This window comes from Odontomachus brunneus, unplaced genomic scaffold (genome assembly GCF_010583005.1).
Source record: "Odontomachus brunneus isolate Ranch 3 - 2012 unplaced genomic scaffold, Obru_v1 Obru_scaffold_056, whole genome shotgun sequence".
In the NCBI taxonomy this organism is placed as follows: Eukaryota; Metazoa; Arthropoda; class Insecta; order Hymenoptera; family Formicidae; genus Odontomachus; species Odontomachus brunneus.
In genome coordinates this window covers 1,800,866-1,813,184 of record NW_022639506.1, presented here as the reverse complement: position 1 = coordinate 1,813,184, position 12,319 = coordinate 1,800,866, and the positions used below count along the sequence as shown (strand labels likewise).

Genomic DNA, 12,319 nt, shown 5'->3' with positions numbered 1-12,319 from the left:
TGTGACCTTGACCTGACCTTCGCTACGCAACCCAAGGTCAAACTGATGTGATCAGTAAATACATCTTTTTAAACGCCACAACTTTTATCTGAAACATTTTTTTCTAAAATGCTTAGTTTTCGAGATATTTCACCGGTCCGGGACTTTTTGAACACCCTGTATATCGACCGAGGGTCGGCTCCGTCGTGACGTGCTGGACTCCCCGACATGGGAACGCGACGTCCGTCCATACGTACGTATGTTCGTTCGTTTACCCACAAGGAAGACCGATAGTCAAAAGCAGCATCGGGGATCAGACGGGCGCGTTTTAGCGGTAAACGCGAGGCGTGGCTTCCGGACTTTCGCGTTACGGCGCTCGCTATCGAGGACAGGCATAAATCGTGGCCGGTCCGTGAGCGAGCGCGTAGAAGGGCGCGTACACCCAGATCTCTCCGCGTACGCGCGCACAAAAGCGAAAGGTTATTAACGGGCCTAGATTAAACCCGATAACACGGCGCGGCGGTATCTTTTGGCTCGTGGCGATGCACGAGGCACCCTTTGCCGGCGCTGCACACCACCGCCGCTCGCTCGTTATCCATTTTCGCCGTTAACGTTTAATACATTCCCTGGCGAGCGAGCGGGCGCGCGCTCGCGCGCGCACCCCGGCCGTGCCAGTCGCAAGCCTCGGCTCCACAAATTTTGCAAAACACCGATATAAATCGTTTGATAACGCGCATGGCCCTGGGCATCGATATATACAGCGCGAGGGAGTCGACGGCAAGCGGGCGGCACGGGGGGAGGGACGAGGGTGACTGCTGCGGGCGAGGGTGCAGGAAAAGGGAAGAGATGGAGGATGGGTCCGGTGGAAATTTGGCGATATGCCAGGCTCACCGACGACGACGCTGATGCTGCTGCTGCTGCTGCTGCGAAGTGCGCACCGGACCAGCCGGTGCATCGCGTCGTTCGGCCAACGTGTCGGATGACGTAGCCGATATCGCTAATTGCAAAAACTACCACCGCGAAACACCGCCCGCGGCATCCACACCCGACTTTTTAAACTGCGTTAAAGCGCGTATGTTTAGCTCATGCTCTCTTTCTCTCTGTCGTCCGCCTCCCTCCCTTTCGCCCCTCACTATCATCCCCTCTCTATCCAGCTCTTTCTCTTTCTCTCTCTGTTTCTCTCTCTCTCTCTCTCTCTCTCTCTCTCGAATTCGATACCATCATAGGTAATTTAGACGTTTCTTTTAACACGAAACCGCAACGCCAGCGATGTTTGCCGTCGACGTTGATGCGGCCCATCGGCGTGTAGAATTTCGCGAAAACTTTTCTAATATCTGGCCGTGCGGCGTGGGATACAGGGAGTTTTTAACTGCCATTGCCGTATACGTACTCGATATTATATCAGGCGCACTCCTCGACATCGCTTTTAATTAATGTTGATACATAAAAGCGCGCTGAAAATATATACATATGGGGTGCCCGACAATTTACAACACATCCCTTGTGTGCAGATAAAACTCATCAAACTGAACACAAAATTCTTCTACTCCTTTGCAATAAATCACGTACAATTTTGAGTTAACATATTAATCAAAGATTAGTGAATGATCACGCGCAATACGGTAGATGAGCTGTGACGGCGACGTCTGCTGTTGTGTGCTGGTACATTAGAATAGTAGAAGACTTCTTTATTTACATACTCCATTTTGCAAGTAATTACGTAGATCTTAATTGATAATTCTAAATTTTAGGCGGTTTATTTGCGAGATCGTAGGGAAATTTTGTGTTCAGTTTAATGAGTTTTACTGGCATACAACGGATGTATCATGAATTGCCAGACACCTTGTATTTAAACTATATATACGTATAATATAATGTATAATACAATAATATTAAAAAACTCCGAATAGGAAATTCGCCGACAGAGGAGAGAGGGGGAGGAACGGAAGAGAAAAAAAAAGACATAAATACCGCACATTGTGATAAATTCGCTCAAACGAGCAATAATAGATTTTTATTCGTGAAATATTAAACAACGCAGAAATTCGCCGTCTCGTAGGCAACGAATTCGTGCGCTCGTTCAGCCGGTCAAAAATCCCGAGCCTCATCGAACGGCGGAAATCCGCGACGAGACTCGCGTCTAGCGCGTCGGGAAACGCTCCCGAGACTTGTGCAGCGGCGCGGACACTTACGGCAATTAAGCATTTCTCCTTTACAGGATCCACAAACTCCGGGGTAGAAAAAAAAACTAAATAAATAGAGGAGAACTCGGTGGTGGTTCGTCTCGCGCGCACGCGTAGGTAGCCCGCGAAGGACGAGGGCGATGTGAATACGCGGTGGTTGGTAGTGCCAGGGAGCTTGTGCAAACACAAAAGCTCACGGCTGAAGATAAACAGTGAGACTGTAAGCTGCAACATACCTCCGGGCATTGCGCGGGTTGGTAGGATAGAGGCAGGAACAGCCACGGAAGGAGAGAAATACACGGACGTTGCAAGACTAGGAAGCTTTCGAGGGGTACGGGGCGACGGGGCAGAGCGAGTCCGGACGAAGATATGGAGGAAGGGGGGAGTAAGACGCGCGGAGAAAGCTCGGGCGAAAAGAGCCACCTATAATGTTGACACCTATACCTAACAGCCGAAGGCTGGCTGCCTGTATTCGCGAGGGGAGAGGAGTCCTCCGTGAACTTACGACATTAGACCGTCTGCGGAATAAACTCTCGTTTTAACGGCGAAAGTATACATGACGCGTAATCCACTTTGTTTTTCTCGGCGCGCTTCGTGCGAGATTTTTGCGTGGCGCGCGCAACGGAGTATCTCCGGCGCTCGTCGCGAATCTTTTCGGGTCGGGAATTTGCATCGCTCACGGCTTGCGAATTTCGTCCGGGTGGCCGAACGGACGCTCGGTCACCGTGCAAAAGCGCCGTCCGAAGCGCGAACAAGAGCCGGCTTTGCGCATCGACGTGTTATACGCGAAGAAAATATTGCAGTAAAAATTACACTAAGATAATATTTCATTTCACGATGTTTTTCATGAAGCTGGACCTGCCCAGATAAACAGGTATGCTTCAGTTTTATAGCAATTTTACTAGTGGATTCGTGAAGGTTGTGTCTCTTATGAATGGTTTACATGTTTATGGCATTCGCATTTATCATATAAAATGACGAAATAGAAATAGTAAAAAAATGATTAAAATTTGCTCAATATGGCCGTAGTGATGCAAGAGTGATCTAACCCACATGAAATACATTTTTAGGAAAATGAAGATAAATTTAACATGATTTAAAAAGTGCAGATAGCACTGAAAATCATTCAAGAATTCAACCATGATCAATTTTTTTCTCTTTAAGGGTAATCGTTGATAAGCTTAATCTGCTTAACAAGTTTAATAGACAAAAAGACAAGTTTAGTGGGTAACTAGTAAAAAATGGCGGAACTAGTAAAAAATAAAAACAACTTCTTAATTAATTTTAACCACCTATATCTTCTTTCGATACAACAAAGTGCCCATTGACAAAATTAAAGTACAAGTAAGGAATAATAATTTGACATAAGTTTGATCTCTCCACGGGGGGGGAGGGGTTATCTCATATATTTTAGACATTCTCCTTTGCGAAACACTATGTCATATAAAATAGAATATAAAAATCTCAATGTAATCTTTAGTAAATTTCAATTTTAGTAATAAATATAACAAAAAATTTACAATATTATATGATATAAATTTAATGATATTAATATGTACTACCTAAATATATTTCCCTCATAAATGTAATTAAAAAATTATAAAGTTTTCATCGTCGATTGTTTCACGTTATCACATAATCACGAAAATCTATCTGGAAATAATCAATTTGACGATCTGCTGAGTACAAGATATAAGAAACACTCAGGTAATAACAATAATTTTGTGGTAAAAAGTCAAATACACGTAATATTATTTTAAATAACAATAACATTTTTAAATATAGGATCTATATAAAAATATATAAGTAGTTCCGATTATTTCTGCATGGTCCAAGATTACAAAAGTTTGTTGCAAATTTTATTTCCAAAACAATATATCTTCCGTGCATAATATCGCGGCTGAGTTTGAGCTGATTTTAGCTTCTCTAATATTTCGTTGCAAAACATAAAATTTCAAGATGCTTCGCGTCTTACCTGTTGTGGTTGGCGTTGGATGGGTCAGAAATCGTCCTGCAACAAACACAAATGCTCTTGCTAATTAATTATGTTCAACAGAAACTCGCGATTAATATAATTATGCCAATTTATTGGATTGGAAACACAATTAGACAACGCAATATTAGATTAATTAGCCAAAGTGGACTTTCCGTTTTGATAACGTAATAAAATAAGCGAAACAATTGCTATTAATTACAAATTGCGCAGTTCCTAAAGCTACGCTACTTGTAATGCCCTCGTAGCTTTTAACAACGTGGACACATTCATATCGCTCAGTATGAAAGTTTGCACCGGAGAAGGTACAAAGGTCGTTTCCGATAGACCGATTGTAAATAGCTCGAAGCGAAGGTGAATAAGTATATTTCGAGGCAGCTAATCTAGCTTCATGTCTTAACTTGTAACTAGGTTAGTGGACGCGTGCTCATCGCTCGTGACAGAGGTTTGCACTTCAAAATTACGTGATGCGGCTTACGCTCTTCCTACGTGTTCCCCAGATACCGGTCATTACTTGCAGCTACGAAAATTCGGCCGTGTACGCGCGCACGCGAGCGAGAAATAAATTAATTCGAGCAATGAACATCGAAAGTACGGTGAAACCTGAAATAAATAATACGTTTATTGCGGCTCGAACGCGCTCGGACTACACTCTTGGCGCCTGAATCTTTTTGTTGCACCGCGAGCATAAAATAATCGATACGCCATTTGGTGCGCGTGCGGATAAACAAAAAGGAAGCAAAGAGACCAAAAGGTAGAGCGATATTATAGCTTTTATGCCGCAGAAACTGATAGCGTCAACGATTATCCGTCGAATTTATCACGAACATACCTCTCGGGCGCCTGCCTGTGTCGGGCTCGTGTATATAATTTATTATCACTTGGCGTTACTAAAAAATGCCTTTACTGATTCATTCGCAGACGCATAAAAACCACGCCGCCATACATTACGCTGCGGGCACCCTTGTACCCACTTTACGCACACACAATCAACTGTGCTATAAAGCGCATCTCAACTTGGTGATATTTCTCCCCCGCACTTTTGTGTTTTACTACTTCGAGCATGAATATAAGGGACGAACGGAGTCTCGGAAAGTCGGGCGCGACCTTTCACCAGCTCGTTGTCCTCATCAAACATTTTTCACGATGTCGCACCTCGGCGATCCATTTTTTCCCGCGATTACGAGGGGACCGGGTCTAATTGGTCCGAGGGATATGTCGGTCATGTGTTATACACTTATGATGAGCGAATCGAAACTGCGCGCACGTAAGCTATTCTTTTTTTAGAACGCATACTACTGTGTCCAAAAAGTAAGACCAGTTTTCAATTTAAATCGCGCGGGTAAACCGCACATCATAAATATTTTTTTTCTAAGTTGGCAGCATTGTGACAGACATCTGTGACAAATTTCATGTCAAAACATTCATTACTTTTTGCTTTACGCTTGGTTTTGTACGACGCTAAAAGTGCATTCGGCGATTTTTACAATGTCTAATTATATTGAGCAAAGAAGTTGCATTAAATTTTGTTTGCGGAATAAAATTTCGAGTGCAGAAACGTTCAAGATGTTGCAGAAAGTCTTCGGGAACCATGCTTTGTCGGAAAGGAATGTTTACAAATGGTATAAACAGTTCAAAGAAGGTCGTGAAAGTGTTGAAGACGAAGAGCGTTCCGGACGACCATCAACCTCTACCGATGAACAACACGTCAAAAAAATCGAAGAACTTGTGCTTGCTAATCGTCGAATGACTGTTAGAGACCTTGCTGATGCTGTTGGTATTTCGAAAGGATCTGCCAATACCATTTTGAAAGATATTTTGGGCCTGAAACGTGTAAAATCTCGACTAGTGCCAAAACATCTCGATTACTGCACTCGTTCTTCGTGACTTTTTCGCCAAAAATTCGATCCATATCGTTCCACAACCACCGTATTTGCCTGATTTAGCACCGTGTGACTTCTGGCTATTCCCGAAACTCAAAAGACCACTGCGGGGAAATCGTTTTGAGACGATAGAAGAGGTACAACGTGAATCGCTACGCGTTCTGAAAGCCATCCCGGAAGGCGACTTTAATTCTTGTTTCGAGGACTGGAAAATACGTTGACATAAGTGTATTGTGTCGGGAGGGGATTACTTTGAAGGCGACGAAATAGATTTGGAAGAATAAATAAATATTTTTTGAAATAAATAAAAACTGGTCTTACTTTTTGGACACAGTAGTATATTTTTCTTCGAGTTTCATTAAAATCGGAATAATATTACAATTAAAAAAACAGAAAAGAACTAATTTAGGAGTAACTAAGTACATTTGTGAGTAAAATTTGGTATTAATATTCACTCATTGTGAGTGAATAAACTCAAGGGAATGCTGGAATCGATAATGTATTCGAATAATGTAATGCTCTGTGATAACGCAGAAGCAATCGTCACTAACATAATCACACTATCTTTTTCATATTTCTTATATATACAGAATTTACGTAAATGTGTATTGCTTTGTTTTATTATATTCAGCGGAAAACCTATCCACGCATGTATAGAAATCTTTCTCCAAAATTTCTCGGTAGTCTTCAGCTCCTGAATTTAGATGCGAAGGTACAGCAATATTCTTCCAAATTTTTCTGTTTAGATCATCACACTTTTATTCTAATAATAAGTTAAAAAATATTTAAAAATAAACAAAACACATCATCAAATACTTGAAATACAAAATACATTGCAGTACTTATGTGGGAAAAAATCTAAAAGATTGGATATTTATCCTATTAGTTCAGCGTTCTGCCTTTGAATCTCAGAGAATTTCTTCAGAGACATCAATTTTTCCATTGTTGATATTTTGGAAGAATTCATACATAATTATTTTTAAAATAATGATTAAAATGTTAAATTAAATTATTAATTTAAATTATTAATTATAAATTACTAAATTAAATATTAAATTAAATAAGTATTACTTTATTGTTGTATTAATTATTAAAATAGTAATAAGATAAAAAATACCTACTTTTCCCTTTAAATTGTCAAAAAATAATTATAAATTAATATTATTGTTAGACAATATAATTATTAATTTAATGAATGCTTTGTCAAAAAGTAATAAAATACCAAATTTACCAAGAAAAAATTAATCACATAATTAGTCGGATCTGACAGGAGAGCCCACCGGTGGAGAAATTAGGCTTTATACTGAACAAAATACAATACCACTTATCTAACCTAACCAGCTGCTGCGGGAAACTCTTAAAAGACCTACGACAACACAATTTCATTTGCGCTTGCGTACTAACTGTAGAAAACGGATCGAATTAAGTTCGACACATAAGTGTTGAAAAAGAGTTAATTAAGTTCTGCGAATCACATTAAGATGGCGTAATACTTAGTGAAAGAATATTTTGTGACTATTTCTGATGTTTCATTTTTCAAAGATTGTTTATACAGATATAAAAGAAATTATTCCAAGTTATTTCATGTTGATATAAATATATTTTTGTTCGGTTTAAAATGACTCCAGACAAATAGCATGTTTGCCATAGCATTCTCCTGTTCTTAATTTAAAGAAAATAGCCGCAGGAACAAAACGATTGATTTAAGAAGCGTATGGTAATGGTGCAGTATCTGCAGATACATGCGACAGATAGTTTCAAAGGTTTAGAAGTGGTAATTTCGATCTTGAATACAAAGGACACTTTGGACCAGCAAAGACGAAAACAGCAGATTTGCAAGCGCTGTTGAAAGGAGATCCGGCCCAATCGGCGAACTTTCAAAACAGCTTAGAGTGAATCATGTTACTGTTTGAAAGCGTTTGAAAGCGCTTGAAAAGGTCCAGAAGGAAGGAAAGTAGGTGTCACATGTGTTGTCTAAAAATGTGATTTTAAATCGGTACAACATTTGCGTTTTTCTTTTATGCCGATTCAAGAAAAAGAGCCTTTTGAGTCGAATTGTGATTAGAAATTAAAATGTATATACTTCGATGATCCCAACAGAAAACAAAGTTAGTTGAATGCGAATGAAGCAGCTCTATATGCAAGACATGCTATTCACAGTCACAATGTTTTTCCTTGTGTATGGTGAGTGAGAAGGATCGTTGTATATCATGAGCTGTTAAAATTTGACCAAACGGTAACAGCCAACAATTAATCAAATTTAAGGAAGAATTAGCGAAAAAACGTCTACTGATGGCGTCGGACGGTCGGAGGTCATTTTGCAAGATCACACGCTACTAAAACTATCGCCAACACCATAGTAAATCTAAATTAGGAAGTATTTTCTCGCCCTGCCTATTCTCCAAACGTTGTGCCTTGCGTGCCTTGTGACTTCGGATCATTTGTTTCGTTTCATGAAACACGGCTTTAAAGGACAGCGCTTTCGAAATGCTGACGAAGTGGGCGATTGGGTCGATAACTTTTTCCAAGGAACCATTATTCTACAGAAATAGAATCCAATTCTTGTCTGGAAAATAGCAGAAGATCGTAGAAACTAATGGCAATTATTTTGGTTAAAAATATTGTTGTAACTATTTTATTTTAATAAATACTTTTAAGCATAAAATTCCTAACTTCATTAAAGATCTAATATATTAGATCTATAGACAAAAATACGAAAAGAATAGGCGTGATCGTGATTACTGACGATCGTCTCTACGTTATCAATTTTTAGAATTCGTCATCTGCTTTAACATCTCTCTTAGTAATGTGTTATCAGTTAGAATGAAGTTTCCTGCAAGTGATACACTGTTGCGAATAACAAAAGTAATTTTCATTCATAAAATTATTGAAATTGAACGTATGGATGGACAAAATAAAGTTGGCCACTTTTGAAGAGCCGACAAGATTGTAAATATCTGTATTTGTAATACAGGTATTTGTAATACCTGTAGTGGAGAAAGTATTAATCAGGATATTTTTTATAGCTTGCTAGTCAAACTTAATCCTGTACTAAGGCAATATAATCACGTTACAGCATCTTCATATTTCGATTATTATAGAAGAAAATATGAGGGAGATCGGATTTAGAAATCTTCAAAGTTTGAGGCTTTACAGAAGGCTCAAAGTTATTATTACGAAGTTTATGGAAATTATTATCTTCTTAGTTCAATAATTGTTTATTGCACCTATTGTTATAAGATATCACTATTCTTAATAAAGTATTTAACATCTCAAAACATAAATAATTCGTCTTATTTCTTTTACAAGAAAAACAATGTGACAATCAATTCTGAGTATGAGATAATCACATTTGCACAACTTCGATTACAAGTTAATAACTTTTGTGTGTGTGTGTGTGTGTTATATATATATATATGGATAATATTTCTTTTCTTTTACCTAAAAGTTGTACTTGCATAAAAATGTGCAGAATATTAAAAAATAATGCATACATATTTCTTTTTAATTAGTACATAGAAAATGTAACAATCAGACCCAATCTCCTTTTCAGCTTCTAGGATTGTTACGAGCATAAATACACAAAGAAAGTTATTTGAAAGACTGTCTCTATCAAGTTTGTACAGTCGATCACAAAAAGTAGTTGTCTGAAAAGTTGTTACTATAAAGCTTTCGAAAATGTGCCATTTGGCTTCGATCTCTTCTACTTTTCGTCGTATCCAGTAGCCGGACGTGGCGCAATTATCGCGGTTTTTCATCGCGGTGTTATCGTGGCATCCGAAATATCCGCGCGCCAAACAACCCTCCGTTCTCCGTTTCAACGTGACTGTACGACTTCACGGAAGGAGTCTTTGCTATTGTAAGGTGGCGTGTACAGATATAAATAAATTTCGTCGGTAGTATTCAGCGGGGTCGAGAAGTCCAAAGCTAACTGAAGTTGCGTCGAGAGTTCGAAACTTACTCCACGAGGCACAGAAGCGGTAAGATCTTGCACAATGTGTTACAGAGTGTAGAGCTCCCTTGTTAAAGATTAGCGCGATTCTAGAAAAGCTCGTCGTGCGACAGTGAATGAAAGACATGAACGGAATATTGTTTTCTTGTCGCGTGCTCCAAACTAACTCCGAGCTGGTGACAAAGATACACATAGCAAGATTGCTAAAAAGCGAATAAAGATCGAAGGGCTGTAAAGGAAACTCTAATTGGGAATTACGAGACAAGGGCGAACATAAAGTCGCGCGCATGGCGCGAAGGCTGAATATACATGTCTCGTACTGATAAAAAAAACCTTTAGATGTATAAATAATATTATCACCAAAAAAAAAAAAGAAAATTGATTAAAGCCACCAAGTCATTGCCTTATTGTTTTTCTATTCGAGCAAAGTTTTAATAATGTCTGTACTTTAAAATATCCAAGTGAGGAAAAAATTTAACATCGAGACTCGAGAACTTGACGTACTTGAGTTCTTTTAAAACGCACTCACGTATGAAGTATACACTGAGTTTTAAAATAGTTTGAACATTTCTTTTTCGATGCAATTAGAAACGCAGCTGATGGTCCAATGAAAGAATTTAACTTCTAGGAATTTATCGAAAACAAGCTCTCTCATTGAACCATCAGCTGTTTCAAATTATTGAAAACTTTTTTCGAAAAAAGTCGTTGGGCGTGAGTTTTGAAATTCACTGTACATATTATATAATTATATATTGAGATATATTAACCCTTTGAATTCAGAGTAAAGCAAGAAAAAGGCGTTCTTTTGAGCGGGTCTTAGTAAGATTATCGATTCACATCTGATTAGTGGTAGAGGTGGAACACAAATAAATTAGTGTTCTAAATTTAAAATAAAAAAACTTACAGGAACTATTGCTAACTGACAAGGAGAGGAAATGCATCGACGATTTCATTGACTCAAAATTACCATCTTTTTTCGAAAGGGAATTCGTCATGGAGAATAATATTAGAAAATAATAGCAAATATATTTCGAACATTAACATGTTTATTATTTTTTGTAAATAAAGACTTAATTAAAAAAAAAAGACACTGAATTAATTTGTGCACCTAATAATATAGTATCTATCAGAATAGTGCTTCTATCTAATAGAAGTCTCTTCTATCAGAAGAGTACTTGAGCAAAGAGATAAAGCATAATACTCAGCCATTTCCGAGAAAAATCAATTTAAAAAATATGGCGTTATTCCTTATATATCGGCTTCGTTATATCGGATAGCAAAAAGATGGTGTAGCTTGGGCATCTTGCCCTTGATTATCAGGTTACCAAGGCAAATTTGATCTTCATTTTTCGCATTTTTTTTCTCATTCTCTCATGCAACCTGGAAACAAATGTTTATTCATATAAACTACACTTGAAATACGCAAGAGAAGATTTTGTAAACTCTCCTTTAAAATTTTCATCCAAAAATAATCTTTCTCCGAGATCCATATTAAGTTTCCGACTGGGCGAAGGTTCTGCATCTTTTTTACATTTTTTCATCACGGAAGTGTAGTAGATCGTAAAATGTGCTTACAAAATTACTTTTCACAAACTTCGTACTCAAATATTAATCGACACTGTCGCTAGCTCATGTTAAATTGTTGGATCATTGGACGTCCTAAAAACGAACAAGATCTGACAGAATCTCGAATTTTATTATATAAAAATACAAATTACAATAGAAAAATAATGTGAAAGACATCGTTAGCAGTTTCCTAATAAAATCAGATATACAAATGTTATAGTACGGTATGACAAAGTGAAAAATTATGCAAAACAAAATTATGATGAATAAAATATTTTATTAAATATTATTATTATTATTTTATTATATTATTATTTTATTAAATATTTTGTTAATTTTCTTAAGATTATAATATTAGAATAGATGCAAAAATTTAAATTTATTAATACAAGAAAGCAAATTATAAAACAGTATATAGAGAAAAGACAGCAAAAATAAAGGGTAGAGGGTAAAAGAGAAAAGGAGAAAAAGAAGGAGAGGGGGAAAGGGAAAAGAGGACATTTGCAACTAAAGTTGATATTTCCTATACGTGTTCTTGGAGGTTAGTACTTTTATTTTCTATTTTTGGTATTTCCTAAACTACTTGTGAGATTTTAAAAATAAACTATTATAATATTAAACAAACATTATATACAAATCAGGATTATTAATTATTTTGTTTTGAAAATGTAGCGACAGGAAGTTCATAATTTACAATAATATTCGGAAAACATACATACATATATATATATATATATATATATATATATATATATATATATAT

The 12,319-nt window shown here is 37.5% G+C and overlaps 1 protein-coding gene across 3 annotated transcripts in view; it reads right to left on the bottom strand.

The window, feature by feature from the left end:
- LOC116845687 (abl interactor 1-like) overlaps nt 1-12,319 on the bottom strand; it is a 556,408-nt gene that overhangs the window by 180,469 nt on the left and 363,620 nt on the right. For all 3 annotated transcript variants that reach the window (XM_032818689.1, XM_032818691.1, XM_032818690.1), the window contains one exon: nt 4,138-4,173. The gene's annotated coding sequence lies outside the window, so the exon portion shown is untranslated. The remainder of the gene's footprint in view (nt 1-4,137; nt 4,174-12,319) is intronic.